The sequence below is a fragment of the Macaca fascicularis genome, chromosome 9 (assembly GCF_037993035.2).
Source record: "Macaca fascicularis isolate 582-1 chromosome 9, T2T-MFA8v1.1".
In the NCBI taxonomy this organism is placed as follows: domain Eukaryota; kingdom Metazoa; phylum Chordata; class Mammalia; order Primates; family Cercopithecidae; genus Macaca; species Macaca fascicularis.
The window spans coordinates 1308595-1322922 of NC_088383.1; the positions used below are offsets into that span (position 1 = coordinate 1308595).

Sequence of the window (14328 nt, forward strand, 5' to 3'; positions counted from 1 at the left end):
TGAGTAGCTGGGACCACAAGTGTGCACATGCCTGGCTAATGTTTGTATTGTTTGTAGAGATGGGGTTTCGTCATGTTGCCCAGACTGGTCTCAAACTCCTGGGCTCAAACAGTCCTTCTGCCTCAGCCTCCCAAAGTGCTGGGATTATAGGCGTGAGTCACGGTGCTTGGCCTCCAGTTACTTGGCCTCCAGTTAGTTTTCTACGTGTAACTGTGATGATATTTCTAAATGCCCATTGGTTTTGTCACTTGGATTTGCTTAAAATCCACGCAGTGCTCCCCACAGCTCTGGGGTTGAAGAGTCCCTGAGAGCTGACCTGTTTTGCTGGTCGGCTGCTCCCTGGCTTAGCTGGGTGCTTGCAAACATGCCTCTTCCGGGACCTGCCTATCCGGCCACTGTCAGGCCCAGGGACACCGGCTGCACCTGGGCGCAGACAGCCCGTGAAAGCACCTTGTTCCTCACACTCAGTGCCTTGGCACGCACCACTACCTCTCCTAATGTTCTTTCTACTTCTTTCTTCAATTGACCTTTGAAATGTTTAAGCACCCTGCAGCCTAAGGCAAGTACCTTTCGCTTGATGGCTGCCAAGAAAAGCACCTGGGTAGCCTTGCTGGGGGTGTCAGTGTAGGTACTGTCCACCCACTGGGGAAGGCAGGGGCCTCTGCACACCCCACACCTCTGATTTATATCTTCCCCTCAAATTATATCATAAACATCCTTCCTTGCTAGCACAGAAGTACCTGCCTTAGGTCTTCATAGCTCCACAGTCACCTGAGGGGACGGCTGAATCTGTTTAGCCGCTTTCTCTGCTGACCTCATCCAAGTCTCACCACCCAGTGTTTCTCCTGTAAATGGCACAGCTTCGCGTAGACACGCTGACAGCATTCATGAGGGTCCACGTAGAGTCACAGGCCTGCTGCCCACATCATCCACTGTCCCAGCGTGGACTTAAAGGACTCATCAGACTTCAGGTTGAACATGAAACATTAATTCTGAAAGAACAGACAGAAACAAAACACATTAGACCAGAAGGACAAAGAGCCTGGGAGGAGAACCTTCAGCCAGGAGGGGTGGCATCTGGAATTGTGGCATCTCTGGGTGGAGGAAGGACGCTCCACCTGAGGTCCCTGCAGGCAACGGCCCTGGACTGGTGGCCGCCGAGTCCCTGGAGATGGCAGGGCAGGGCAGGTGGACAAGGTGTGGTTGACAGTGGGTGCTGGCTGAGTTTGGATATAGAGTGTGTGGTCCCAGGACACCCTCAGAGAAGTTTGGAAAATTTATTCCTGAAAATGTGCGATAATGGGCTGCAGGGTGTGGAAATATGCGTATTCTCCCCTAGTGATGCAATGGTTAGGAAGGGAAATTTGGCAGCATTTGTTGGTGAAAGGTGTAAAGCAGGCATTCCTGCTGGTTCGGCAATCCCACCTCCTCGTCAACCCCACCTCCTCGTCAATCCCACCTCCTCGTCAACCTCAACTCCTCATCAATCCCACCTCCTCGTCAACCCCACCTCCTCGTCAATCCCATCTCCTCATCAATCCCACCTCCTCGTCAACCCCATCTCCTCATCAATCCCACCTCCTCGTCAACCCCATCTCCTCGTGTCCCCTCATGAATCACCCACACATGGGCATTCTTCATTATGAAATGTATTGCAGTTGTTGGAAACAAGATGGTTCGACAATAAAAACAATGAGCTACAAGCCATGAAAAGGCATGGAAGAACCTTGAACGCATGTCACTAAGTGGAAGAAGCCAATCTAAAGAAGCCACATTCTCTATGAGTCCAACGACAGGACATTTTGGAAAAGGCGGAACTGGGAATAATAAGATCAGTAATAAGGTGAGTGATTGCCAGGGGTTGACAGACGGGGAGGAATGAGTGGGGGAGCACAGAGGATTACTAGGCCGGTAAAATGATTCTGTAGGATACTGTAGTGGTGGATCCATGTCATCATACATTTGTCCAAACCCATAGAATGTGCAACAGCAAGACTGACCTCCAATGTAAACTGTGGACTAAGAATGGAGAGAGGCACTGGGTGTGGTGGCTCACCCCCTAAGATCAGAGAGAGGCGCTGGGTGCGGCTGGGTGCGGTGGCTCACGCCCGTAATCCCAGCACTTTGGGAGGCCAAGAAGGGTGGATCATTTGAGGTCGGAGTTTGAGACCAGCTTGTCCAACATGGTGAAACCCAATCTCTACTAAAAATATTCAAAAAATTAGCTGGGTGTGGTAGCACACCTGTAACCCCAGCTACTCTGGAGGTTGAGGCAGGAGAATCACTTGAACCTGGGAGGCGGAGGTTGCAGTGAGCCGAGATTGCGCCACTGTACTCCAGCCCGGGCGACAGAGTGAGACTCTGTCTCAAAAAAAAAAAAAAAAAAGAAAAGAGAAAAAGAATGGAAGAGAGGGTCATTACCAAATGATTTATCAATTCATTATTTAATTAATATGGTTAATTTCGTGGACCCCATAGAGCATTCAGGACTCCAGTCTGGCGTGTAAGGAGCTGGGATGTCATCACTTATACTCTCAGAATAAGAAAAAAACTGAACCATCTGAAAATCGACGCCTTTTCTTTGCTCTGCCACAGAATCGAGGCATAGGGAAAAACCACTGCCCAAAACCCCAGAGAGGCAGGAGCACGCACAGGAGCACAGCTGAGCGGAGCGGAAGCGCCGTGTGGATCCAGTACCAGCAGGACCACCAAACTGCCACTGATGCCTGCTGGAACGTGGGAAGAAAAAACCACCTATCTAGAGTTCTATGTCCAGTGAAATTACCTTAAGGGGATTTGTTGTCAGTAGATCTGCCTTGTAAGAAATGTTACAAGAAGTTCTTCAGAGAAGGAAAATGATGTAGGTCAGAAACTCATATTTCTCCTTGGCTCGCTGATGGCTGTTGTCTTAGTCCATTTGTGTTGCTATAAAGGCACACCTGAAGCAGCGTAATTCATAAAGAAAGGAGGTTTATTTGGTTCACAGTTCGGCAGGCTGTGCAAGGAGTGTGGTGCCAACATCTGCTTCTGGTGAGACCTCAGGAAGGTCCACTCATGGCGGAAGGTGAAGGGGAGCTGCTTGTGCAGAGATCATGTGGCCAGAGGGGAGATGAGAGAGAGGCGAAGGCACCAGGCTCTTTTCAACAATGAGCTCTTGGGGGGACTCATAGAGCAAGAACTCTCTCATTCCTGCCAGGACAGCACCAAGCCGTTCCTGAGGGATCCAGCCCCATAACCTGAACACCTCCCACTAGGCCCCACTTCCAACACTGGGGGTCACATTTCAACACGAGGTTTGGGGAGACAAATATCCAAACCATAGCTGGCAACTTCTCCCTGTGTCTTCCTTTCATCTTCCCTCTGTGCACTTGTGTGTCCCCATCTCCTCTTCTTATAAGAATACCAATCCTAGGCCGGACACGGTGGCTCACACCTGTAATCCCAGCACTTTGGGAGGCCAAGGACGGTGGATCACCTGAGGTCAGCAGTTCGAGACCAGCCTGGTCAATGTGACAAACCTCATCTCTGCTAAAAATACAAAAAAATTAGCCAGGTGTGGTAGCTCGTGCCTGTAATTCCAACTACTTGGGAGGCTAAGGCAGGAGAATCATTTGAACCCAGGAGGCAGAGGTTGCAGTGAGCCGAGATTACACCATTGGACTCCAGCCTGGGCAACAAGAGTGAAACTCTGTCTCAAAAAAAAAAAAAAAAAAAGAATACCAATCCTTTTGGGTTAGGGCCCAACAATATGACTTCATTTAACCTTATTACCCTCATCTAGACCCCATGTGCAAATACAGTCACATGGGGGTTAGGACTTCAACGTGTAAATTTGGGGACACGCAACTCAGTCCATAAGAGTCCAAGGGAGAGGTCAGGGCTCAAAATAAGAACTTGGCTTCCTTGACACAGAGATGACTGTCCTCAGTGACCCTCCTCCTGTTGTATGTGTGACAAGCCTGTTAGCTTGGTGTGATACAAATCCTGTGATTATGCTATGTCATGTGGCAAAAGGGATTTTTAGATGGAATCAAGGTCCCAAGCCAGCTGACTCAGTTAATCAAAAGAAAAATAATATCGAGTAGGCCTGACCCAATCAGGTGAGCCCTTGAAAAGCAAACTTTTCCTCTGGCTGGCCTCAAGGAAGAATGCAGAGACCTAAGCTTTGAACTCCCGCTGGCCAACAGCCAGCCAAAGCCAGGGACCTCCCTCAGACAACCACAGGGTCTGACTTCTGCCACAGCCTCAGTGAGCTCGGAAGACCACCTGAACTCCAGATGCAGCCTCCCAAGACCCTGGGCAGAGGGCTGAGCTTCACGTGCACAGAATTCTGACCTACAGAAGTGGAGGTGATAGCTGGGTGTTGTTCTCCACTCTAAGCTTGTGCTAAATTGTGCAGCAGTAGCGTTTCCCACACTTGCCATGGCATTTCCTTTCTCCCTCTCCTTCCTCCAGCCTGTGGCCGTATGCCTGCTCTCTGCACCCCATATACCATGGTAGTCCAGGCCTTGGTCCTCCCCCACACCCCAGGATCACCACAGTGACCTGCTATTTTTAACCATATGTTTAAAACGGGGTAGAAAGACAGAAGCATGTCAAGTTCATGAAGCGTGAGTTCCAGAGACACTCTGACTTCACAAGTGAGTGACTGTGGATCTTTCTCACCCTATCATCTTCTTTCTTGGTTCATTTAAACACGTGCTTCTTATCCACCACGTTGCTATTTCTTGACATGTGCTCTGAGGACCACTCGTCACACATGGCTTGGAGAGCTGGGTTCCTGCCTCCAACGTGCAGAATCTGAATGATCAGCACAGGGCCGGGCATTTGCCTGTTCTCCTGGGGGCTTTTGGATATATTAAAATGTCATAATTCCTCTGGTGTCTAACCAGAAGTGTGGGAAATAGAAAGATGAATGGGTTATGGTCCGCATCTTCCAGGAGTTTACAAATTCAACCTAATAAAGAGGAAAAGATGCCTTCAATGACAATATAAGAGAATGTCTGAGTCCGTTTTGTGATGCTATAGCAGAACACCACAGGCTGGGTAATTAAGAAATAGTCTATGTTTATTTAGCTCATGGTTCCAGAGGCTGGGAAGTCCAAGATCGAGGTTCCTTCCTGCCATGTCATAACATGGTGGAAGGCATCAGTCACATGGGCAAAAGAGAGCACGGGCTCAAAGTTGCATCAGCATTAATCCCTTCATGAGGGTGGAGCCCTCGTGACCCACACACTCCCATATGGCCCCACCTCCCAGTGCTGTTGCCTTGGGGATTAAGTTTCTAACATGTATTTTTTGGGGGACACATTCAAGCCATAGCAGGGAGTATATGGTAAGTTCCATAAGCAAGCTCTAAGGCCTGAAAATGTAAATGCCCCCATGTAGAAACCTGGCTATGAGTTGAGGGTGATCTGAATCTTTTTATTCATATTTTTGAGACAGAGTCTCGCTCTGTTGCCCAGGCTGCAGTGCAGTGGCCTGATCTCCACACTGTAATCTCCACCTCCCAGGTTCAGATTTTTCTCCTGCCTCAGCCTCCCGAGTAGGTGGGATTACGGGCGCCCACCACCACGCCTGGCTAACTTTTGTATTTTTGGTAGAGACAGGTTTTACCATGTTGGCCAGGCTGGTCTTGAACTCCTGACCTCATGATCTGCCCACCTCAGCCTCCCACAGTGCTGCAATTACAGGCGTGGGTCACCACGCCCAGCCCAGATTCATTTTTTAAAATATGATTTTAGTAATATTTTAGTAACATAGTTACATCTCATTTTTTTTCCCTTTTATTTATTTATTTTTTTCTGTGGGCTAGGTCACAGTCCCCAGAAATCTGTGGATTAGGGCCAAGGATAGATGAAGGAACCTGAAACCAGGATGTCAAATGTTGTTGCAGGAGATAATCAATTTGGGCTCCATAAAAACTGGAATGTGCTGAAGTTAGCAGAGATCTGGCTCAATGAACGTATCAGACGTCGAGGGCCACATCGACTTTAAAGGTCATGGGCCACAAAACACAGGGTGCAAGTGTGTGCCCAGAGTGACACCGGTTTTCCTGACGCCTCTGAGGATAATGCTGTTGGCCCCGCTAACTGATGAGGGTGTTTGTGATGAAAAGGCAACAGCGGCCAGGACTATGCTGACTATGGGGTGCTGGGGCTGTGGGGAGAGAGGGACCTCGGCAGTCGTGTGTTTGTCGTGGGCATGGACAGCTCAGGAGAGCACAGCTCTGAGCTGGGTGGACAGGATCAACACCTACTGCGGGGCCAGGCCTCCACGGGAGCCCTGGGAGTGAGGCTTACAGAACACTGACACGCATTTGGTGTAGACGCACAGGCTATGACGCATGATCCCAGGCAAGGCCTCCACCTGGGGCTGCCTTACACGCTGAGGCCCGAGAGGACTGCCTGGGAACCATGCAGGGTCAGGCTGGGAGTGGACGGGGCACCTGCTAGGTCCTCACAGCTCAGCACCCACCTGCCTGTGGTCCACACAGCACCAGTTTCCTTGGGAGAACGCATCCTTCCAGCCGTGTGTCTGTCTGTCCTGCCAGGAGTGCCCGTGGGGCAAGGCCGGGCCGAGAGCCCTGCGTGGCTGTTGGCGAATCCCACGGTGGTGCTCAGTGGAGCATCCCAAGGACAGAAGGCGGCGGTGCTGATTCACTTCTGAGGCACAATCAGAGACCAAGGTCCCGCCTGGACTCCGAGGCCCCCTGGGCCTGGGCCAGTTTCTCTGCTCTCATTTCCCTGCCTCTGTGTGGCTCCTGGATCATCTCAAAGACACTGTGCCTGCTCCCCGCCATTTCTCAGTTCTACAATTCGAAGGCGATCCGTATTTTCAGGCAGCTTACAGTCTTGTCAGAGACACCAAGAACACAGCAGACGCTCTGGAAGAATCAACAACTGGCAGATACTTGTAAAGAAGCAGGAACAAACTAAAGAAGAAAGGAAATATGCCATTTAGAGTCATTTCTGCACTCACCAGGTGCTGATTCATTAAATAATCGATGAAACGGTTGTTTATTCGCCAAGTTGTTCAAACATTTGTTAACTGGCACCTACTAGATAGCAAGACCCGACGCTGTAAAGAAAACAGGGTGACGTCACACGTTGGGAGATGACTGACGTCTGCTGCTTAGCATGAGAACTAAGCAGGTGACATTTTGGTTTAGAATCCTCAGCTGATTTATGTCAAACAAGCAAAGGAAGCAACCATGGAAACAGAGCTCAGGCCCCTTCCCGGCAGTGGCTTTGCTGTTTGGGAGAGAGAGGCTTCATGGACTCACTCATTATTTCAGTTTATCCCTATTTGGAGCATAACGTTGTTTGAAAAAGCAGAAAGGGACTTAGGTTGTAGATGAATTGAATACACCGTGGGTTCTTGTATGTGTGGGTTTTGTGTGTGTATGTGTGTGTGTGATTTAATTTTGCTTCTATCTAAAAATCTCTCTAAAAAGACACTAGAGGCGACGAAGATAGAGAAGGAGAAAAAGAAGAAGGAGGAGGCTGGGTGTGGTGGCTCACATCTGTGATCCCAGCACATCGGGAGGCCAAGGCAGGAGAATTGATTGAGGCCAGGAGTTCAAGACCAGCCTGGGTAACATAGTGAGACCCCATCTCTATAAAAAATTCAAAAAGATAGCCGGGCATGGTGGCGCACACCTGTAGTCCCAACTACTTAGGAGGCTGAGGTGGGAGGATCACTTGAGCCCAGGAGTTTGAGGCTGCAGTGAGCCATGATTGCACCACTGCACTCCAGCCTGGGTGACAGAGCCAGACCCTGTCTTGATAAACAGGAGGAAAGAAGGATGTGGTACAAGCCTTTCAGGACAAACAAAATGGAAGAGGAGGCATGGGCGAGGAGCCGTGGGAGCTGGGCCAGTGGTGTCCGCACATCCTACCGAGGAAGCCGAAGGACAGCAGAGCCGCAGGCAAGCACGTTTGCAGCTCAAACCCGAGAGGCATAGAACGGGAGCATCAGCATCCATGGGTGTCGGGTGAAGGCAGGCCTGAAATAAAAGGCTCGCTGGAGATGGGGCAAGAAGCCTGCTCCTCCACCTCTCACAGAAGGTGAGTGACCCCCCCGCTGCTCCTCCACCTCTCACAGAAGGTGAGTGACCCCCCCGCTGCTCCTCCACCTCTCACAGAAGGTGAGTGACCGCCCCCGGCTGCTCCTCCACCTCTCACAGAAGGTGAGTGACCCCCCCGCTGCTCCTCCACCTCTCACAGAAGGTGAGTGACCCCCGCTGTGGCCGGCGCCTGGAGAAGGTGAGTGACCCCCCCGCTGCTCCTCCACCTCTCACAGAAGGTGAGTGATCCCCCCGCTGCTCCTCCACCTCTCACAGAAGGTGAGTGACCCCCCCGCTGCTCCTCCACCTCTCACAGAAGGTGAGTGACCGCCCCCGGCTGCTCCTCCACCTCTCACAGAAGGTGAGTGATCCCCCCGCTGCTCCTCCACCTCTCACAGAAGGTGAGTGACCCCCCGCTGTGGCCGGCGCCTGGAGAAGGTGAGTGACCCCCCCGCTGCTCCTCCACCTCTCACAGAAGGTGAGTGACCCCCCGCTGCTCCTCCACCTCTCACAGAAGGTGAGTGACCCCCCCGCTGCTCCTCCACCTCTCACAGAAGGTGAGTGACCCCCCGCTGCTCCTCCACCTCTCACAGAAGGTGAGTGACCCCCCGCTGCTCCTCCACCTCTCACAGAAGGTGAGTGACCCCCCGCTGTGGCCGGCGCCTGGAGAAGGTGAGTGACCCCCCCGCTGCTCCTCCACCTCTCACAGAAGGTGAGTGACCCCCCCGCTGCTCCTCCACCTCTCACAGAAGGTGAGTGACCCCCCGCTGCTCCTCCACCTCTCACAGAAGGTGAGTGACCCCCGCTGTGGCCGGCGCCTGGAGAAGGTGAGTGACCCCCCCGCTGCTCCTCCACCTCTCACAGAAGGTGAGTGACCCCCCCGCTGCTCCTCCACCTCTCACAGAAGGTGAGTGACCCCCCCGCTGCTCCTCCACCTCTCACAGAAGGTGAGTGACCCCCCCGCTGCTCCTCCACCTCTCACAGAAGGTGAGTGACCCCCCACTGCTCCTCCACCTCTCACAGAAGGTGAGTGATCCCCCCGCTGCTCCTCCACCTCTCACAGAAGGTGAGTGACCCCCGCTGTGGCCGGCGCCTGGAGAAGGTGAGTGACCCCCCCGCTGCTCCTCCACCTCTCACAGAAGGTGAGTGACCCCCCCGCTGCTCCTCCACCTCTCACAGAAGGTGAGTGACCCCCCGCTGCTCCTCCACCTCTCACAGAAGGTGAGTGACCCCCGCTGTGGCCGGCGCCTGGAGAAGGTGAGTGACCCCCGCTGTGGCCGGCGCCTGGAGAAGGTGAGTGACCCCCGCTGTGGCCGGCGCCTGGAGAAGGTGTGTTCTCTGGGCCACACAGAGAGAGATATCTCCCGGGAGGGTTTGAGTCTGAGGCCACCTCCTCTTCCTCACTTGGCTCTCGGAACACTGGCAGCCAAAGGATTACTGTCTCCCAGACAAGGCGTTTGAACACTTTCCTTTAAAGGACCTCATTCATCCACTTGGAAAGCCACGAAGATCCTAACAGGAAAGGGTCTCACATGAGGCTTCCCCCAAGATCACAGAACAATGTGGCCACACACAGAGCTGCAGTCAGCCTGGTAGTGGCTGCTTTGCTGGGTGGACAGCGCCAAATCTTCAGACTCCTGGGGAAAGCATCCACGGTCAAGTTCACACAGAAACAGGACAAACAGAAAGCCATTCGGAGGAAATGGGCGCCGCGCAGGGAGAACACCTCAAGGAATAAAAATGCTCGAATTTACATCCTTAGAGAGAGAAGTAGATATTGAACCCATGAAACAAGAACAGAACACTTAAAAAAGAAATGTATTCAAGGAAACAAAAGCTTGTGCAAAAAAAATTAAACTATGAGAGCAAAAACGCCAACCTCAAAAGAAAGGTTGGAAGATAAAATCTTTAAAAACTCTCAGAAGGTAAAACCAAAAGACAAAGAGATGAAAAATGAAAGAATAAAGATACATTTTTTGGTTCAGTGAGTAGCTAAAACATTTAAAATAAATGAGTTCCAGCCTGAGCAAAGAATGAACAAGACCCACAAGGCATGTCACGAAATCGCAGGGCTCTAGGGAGGAGACTCAACCCTTACTGCCGAGAGAGTCAGAAGCCAGCCTGACACTGGGCCAGGCGGAGGCAACCCCGGACTTCAGCAGGCAACAGAGGGAGGAATGCCGGGAATTCCGTGAGCACACCATCTCCATTAAGCTTCCTCACCCAGCCACAATCTCAGCTCACTGCAACCTCCGCCTCCTGGGTTCAAGCGATTCTCCTGCCTCAGCCTCCCGAGTAGCTGTGATTACAGGCGTGTGCCACCACGCTCCACTAATTTTTTGTGTTTTTAGTAGAGACAGGGTTTTACCACGTTGGCCAGGCTGGTCTTGAACTCCTGACCTCAGGTGATCCACCTCCCTCGGCCTCCCAAAGTGCTGGGATTACAGGCGTGAGCCACCGTGCCCGGCCCCGTTTTCTATTTTCTAGAGCAGTGTTTTTGATGGACTGCGTTATCCTCTCCTATGTGTGGTTCTGGCTCAGGAAACAGTCAAGCAGAGGCTTCTAGAAATGGATAAAAGATTGGATTCAATTCCCACTAAGATTCCTTCTGTCTCCAAGACCCTGTAATCCTTATGGCATGAAAATCTCATTAACATGAAACCTGGTAATTTGTAATTTGTACTAATCATACTGAGCTCAAGTAGGAGTGCGGCGTTGAGCTCATAAAAAGGCTGTCCCAGCAAGTAATGCTGCTTGAGAACAAACTGAGGTCAAACTTTATAGATGCACCATACAAGCAGTTTGTGTGATAATTAAAATAGTTCTTAGAGATAGTTTCCAAGAATGTTTTTCTACTTAGCAACCCTTTATTAGCATACTTTTTGGTTACTGAATATACTTGACATTTCCCTCATTCCACGGCCTTCCCTCCAATTAGCCTGAATTGATAGGGTTTTTACCCCACGTAAGCATCTTGACTACCGCCGCAGAAAGAAGATGTGAATGAGGGTGCTCTAACCTAAGGAACAAAGACAGGTCACTGAGGACGGAGACTCTGACTTCCACTTGGCTGTTGTCAGTAGGATTTTCCTGAAAGCTCATCCTCTGACAATTTCATGTGCTTTGTTGATGATATCTCAAAGAGCTAACATTCCTTGAGCCACAAAGAAGAACTTGGCCGATGGAATGAAGTGATGGCAACACCAGAAGAAATGCCATCTTCTTCAGAGTCTGGTAGCTGTGGGTGTGAGCGCCCTTGCGTATGATGGCTTCCTGCGTGACAGTGAGCACACATCCTGGAGAAAGGGCTAGAAAGAGAATAGGCAGTTCTATCTGACTGCAAATGCAATATAAGTCACAGAATGCTGTGTCTGGGGAGAAAGCTGTTATGATCTTACGCTTTATTAATAGTGCATTCCACAAAACAATGGCTATTCTCCAAGCCCTGTGACCCTCTGCGTTGGTAGAAAACACCTTCCATGCTGAACTTGGGCCCTGGCACTGTATTTTAAGAGAGACATGGGCAGACAAGTGCAGACTGAGGTAGGGTAAAACACCAGGAACTCTGTCTTATGAGGAATAGTGGAAGGAAATGGGAATAATTTCTGGATTGGATAGAATTTCAGGCAAACACGAAAGATCTTTTTAAATATTCGGGGGGGCCGGGCGCGGTGGCTCAAGCCTGTAATCCCAGCACTTTGGGAGGCCGAGATGGGCGGATCATGAGGTCAGGAGATCGAGACCATCCTGGCTAACCCGGTGAAACCCCGTCTCTACTAAAAAATACAAAAAACTAGCCGGGCAAGGTGGCGGGCGCCTGTAGTCCCAGCTGCTCGGGAGGCTGAGGCAGGAGAATGGCGTAAACCCGGGAGGCGGAGCTTGCGGTGAGCTGAGATCTGGCCACTGCACTCCAGCCTGGGCGACAGAGCAAGACTCTGTCTCAAAAAAAAAAAAAAAAAAAAAATACTGGGGGGGAAAGTAAGGGGAAAAATGGTTCCTTTTACAAGGTAGGCGGTGACAACCTATATTCTGTCTCCCTCCATTTACCTTCCCGGTTTGTTCTCCCATCTCCCAGCTCCACTCCAGGTGACGGTTCAGACTTGGAATTCAGCTGCTGCGGGTGTTTTCCAGAAAGCTTGATGACAAGGGCTCTTCCTGACTTTTATAAAAGCTTGGAAGAATTTAGTGGTAGGATAGATAGAGGAGCGATGCTTTTAAGAATTAGGAGAAAAGGCTGGGTGCGGTGGCTCACACCTGTAGTCCCAGCACTTTGGGAGGCAGAGGTGGGTCGATCACTTACGGCCAGGAGTTTGAGACCAGCCTGGCCAACATGGCAAAATCCAGTATCTACTAAAAATACAGAAATTAGCCAGGTGTGGTGGCGCATGCTTGTAGTCCCAGTTACTCAGGAGACCGAGGCACAAGAATTGCTTGAACCAGGAGGTGGAGGCTGCAGTGAGCCAAGATTGCATCATTGCGCTCCAGCCTGAACGGCACAGCGAGACTACGTCTCAAAAAAAAAAAGAAAAAAAGAAAATTAGGAGAAAAAGAACTGTTCTGGGAAGAAAGGAATGGAAGTATCCCAAGATTAGAGGAAGGCCGACTCCCATTTTATGGAGATGTCCAGAAGAGAGGACCGCAGGGGCAGCTGAGGGAGTTGGTGACCGGCACGCCCACACGGAAGGCAAGGGACTGGAGCATTTCGGCAGTCATGAGCCCGGACTGACGCCTATGGGAGGTCCCTGGGTGCTTGGCTCTGCGCCAACTCCGGGGACCTCTTCATTGTCCCGGCGCCGTCGGACAGTGACCGGGAACTAATAAGGAGGGAGATGAAGTGTTGCCACAACGCTGATGGAAAAAGGCTTAGACATGAATGTAAACTGACTTTAAAGAAAGTACTTTCTTGCATGCCTATATTTATGGATTAGATAACTATACATTTACACAGCTCAAGGACAGATCAAGGACCAATGCGTAGAAGGTTCTGGAAGGAATAGTTAATGCAAAAAAAATTTCTAAGCATTGTCACTCCCATCAGTAGGAGAGTGCTTTTGGAAGCCAGAGCTCCTGCCACAGGGCAAACACTGACATCCATCTTTCAGGGGTGTTTTAAGGGAAAATTCCATGATGAGTGTCACACACTGGATTAAGCAATATCTTCCATCCCTCCCAAATCTGGGGTTCTGTCGTTCTATGAATTATCAGAATCCCTGGCTCACAAGTGGGACTGGACTGAGGCTCTAAGAGCTTGTAAATATTTGCACAGCAGTCCTTTGAAAGCACTCATCGGGACTTCTGTGCCATAACACTCTGCCCTGAGTGACCACCGAAGTGTTTATTTTACTCTGGCTCCTCGGACGGGTGACTGAACTCATTTGCAAACAGGGAAAAGACAGCCGTGTCAACTTTGATTGATCTCAAGGTCAGAGGTGTTGTTTTCCTTCTTGTTGTGTAAGGAATGTGTTTTTTTCTTCTTATGGTAACTGTAAGACTGGACTGAGCACAAGAGAGAGGACATTTGAAGTACATGTTGCAAGTACCGCCGGAGGGATTAGGGACAAATGAAATGGAGGCAGAGATTGGGAAGACAGTGGAAGTATTACTGGGCATTTTATGACGGATGTGTCAGAGCTCCAAGTGCTGGCCTTGGCTCGACCGCCCTGAGATTGCTCTGCTCTGTGTCAGAGGACATCATCAGTGTTTGCAAAATCCAATTAAAGCAGCATTAGTGCACACGGGCGCACGGAGCCGCCCAGCGCGTTTCATGCCCAGTCCCTCTGGCAGTTCTGGGAGCCCAGCCGCAGTTTTAGAAAAGAGTTATTTGGATGAGACTTTGGAACAGAATTTTTTTCTCCAATTTAAATTATTTTTCATTTTATTGAAAACTTCCAGAGTTCCATTTAGTTCAAATATCAAAGCAGGGAAAAGAAACTTTTCCTTCCTTTTTGTGACATGCTTATAAAAATTATTTTCGTCACTCAGGTGAATTATCAGCAAGTATGATGTCATGCTGCTGAGATTAAGCACGAGGACAGGGAGATGCAAGGCGGGAAGGCTCGGCTCCCGCCCTCGCTCCTTAGATGCAGAATGTGCAACTGAACCGCAGCTGTTAGTGTTACGCAAGCCAGGGATACTAGGAAGTAGAAGTGGCCCGAACTGTTTTATAACAATAGTAGGAAAATACATTTTTCTCCATTTGTAAAGATTTCTGGTTTTGATTATGTATCAGTCCATAATCTGAATGTACATCCACATGGTGA

At 50.4% G+C, this 14328-nt stretch overlaps 1 long non-coding RNA gene across 1 annotated transcript; it reads right to left on the minus strand.

Annotated features, from left to right (window-relative positions):
- Positions 1 to 513: 513 nt before the first annotated feature.
- LOC141407632 (uncharacterized) lies at positions 514 to 6888 on the minus strand. The gene is made up of 2 exons (XR_012417318.1): positions 6478 to 6888; positions 514 to 992 (listed from the first exon to the last, which is right to left on the minus strand). It is a non-coding gene; the product is annotated as an uncharacterized lncRNA (long non-coding RNA).
- Between the last annotated feature and the right edge of the window lie 7440 nt (positions 6889 to 14328).